Source organism: Mus pahari, chromosome 13 (assembly GCF_900095145.1).
Source record: "Mus pahari chromosome 13, PAHARI_EIJ_v1.1, whole genome shotgun sequence".
NCBI lineage: Eukaryota > Metazoa > Chordata > Mammalia > Rodentia > Muridae > Mus > Mus pahari.
The window spans coordinates 61,151,710-61,153,565 of NC_034602.1; the positions used below are offsets into that span (position 1 = coordinate 61,151,710).

The 1,856-nt window shown below is 30.3% G+C and overlaps 1 non-coding gene across 1 annotated transcript; it reads right to left on the reverse strand.

Annotated features, from left to right (window-relative positions):
• Window positions 1-989: 989 nt before the first annotated feature.
• Window positions 990-1,096, reverse strand: LOC115065325. The gene has a single exon (XR_003845102.1). It is a non-coding gene; the product is annotated as a U6 spliceosomal RNA (small nuclear RNA).
• Between the last annotated feature and the right edge of the window lie 760 nt (window positions 1,097-1,856).

A 1,856-nucleotide genomic window follows, 5' to 3' on the forward strand; every position in this document is an offset into this window, starting at 1 on the left:
TCCCCCTCCCTCCCTCCCTTCCTTTCTACAAGCTTGTTTAATCATCAACCATTTCCATTCCAATTGTTTAAAAGCCCAGAGCCTTTCTAAGTATCTGTATTTCTTGAAGGAATACTAAAACATAAAATGATTATGTTATTAAAGATACAATGGATAACAAAATAATTTAACTTTAATCTAATGTTTTCACAAATCTGTTAAGTGAAAGTATACACAAAATTAGAGGTTCCTATTCTTGCTAAATATGAAAGGCATTGATGATAGTCAGGATCATAATTTATAATTACAAGAATTTTATATTAGTTTATACAAACAATATCTTTGAAACTGCCATATTATAATTATTATAAAAGTATAATAAGGAAATATAGATTAATGCACAGCATCATCTGAATTAAAGTCATCAAATTATCATTGTATTGAAGTGGTTCTTGAAAAATATATTGATGCCAATATTCCAGTTCTTTTTAGCATTATATGAAACTCATAGAATGAAATTTACTGTCAACTGAATTTAATTTGTATAAGCATATGAACTTTATAACATTTTACTCTTCATTACTCTGTGTCATTATTTATTATTTCTGATTGGTGAATTATATAGTTTCATCTTACTGTAATAACACACAATGACTGAAAAATCATTTAAACATAATAGAGAGTGTTTTGTTTTGTTTTTATTTTATATTTACTGATGGATTTGAGTCCATCATGGTAAGGAGGAATATTAAAAAGCAATATGCATGGAGGTCAAAGGGAAAAGTTAAGAGATCACAAGTTTTTTATTTTAAAAAACGTATTTTATTATCATTTATTAATTAAACAAAATGATGAATTTGTTATGGCATTTTTATAAATGTATATAATGTAATTTAATCATATTGAAAGCCTATATAGCCTTTTGTGCCCCCACACACTTTGAGCTTCTTCCTTTTTTCAAATAGTTTTCCTTCTGCCTTCATGTCCTTCCCCACACAGACCAACAGTCCAAATACATGGAATGCTTTACAAATTTGAGTGTCATCTTTCCCCAGGGGCCATGTTAATCTTCTCGGTATCATTCCAATTTTAGTATATGAGCTTCCAAAACAAGCATGAGAGATCAAATCTTTAAGCATAAACATGACATAGAAATATCAAAGTGGAAGTGGAGTGAGGTTATGAAATGTTAATGCTCACTTACACTGATGTACTTCTCACAAAAGGCTGCATATCATAAAAATTCCATAAATAACATCATTACCTAGGGACCAAGAGTGAAAACCCCGAGTCTATGGGGGACAATTTTTTGTTAAACCACAACAGTTATAAAACATAACACCTTTATTCTTAAGGAAGAAGTCCATATCATTCATTCATAGATAGTTTTTATTTGCTATCCTGCCTCACTTTTCAAGGATTTTGCAGTTACGGGACAGTTAGTATGTTTAGGCATGTTAAAGACTATTTGACTTTAGAATATAGAGACATGAATCAGAAATCATTCTACTTCATTTCAACATTCATTTAGCAGATGCAATTTTTTCCTGTGAGTAAAAGGCATGGGGAAGATCTAATGTAGTTAATCTACCTTGCAAAAGAAACTTAGCATTAGTACCCATGTCCATTTTCAGGCTGTTCATGCTTGTATCGTGTTCCAGGTTCCTATACTTTGGGCTTTTCTTCATGCCACATGCATCTTCTGGATATTTTTCACATTTATATAGAATTTATTTTATAGAAAATAGGGCAGTATGTTTTCCTTTGTTCCCAATATCTATAACATTCTCTCATTTATAGCTTTATTCACTAGTAAATTTAATGACCTTTTCATGTAGATAAATGTTCACACTTTTCTCAGTTTCATGATGACATAG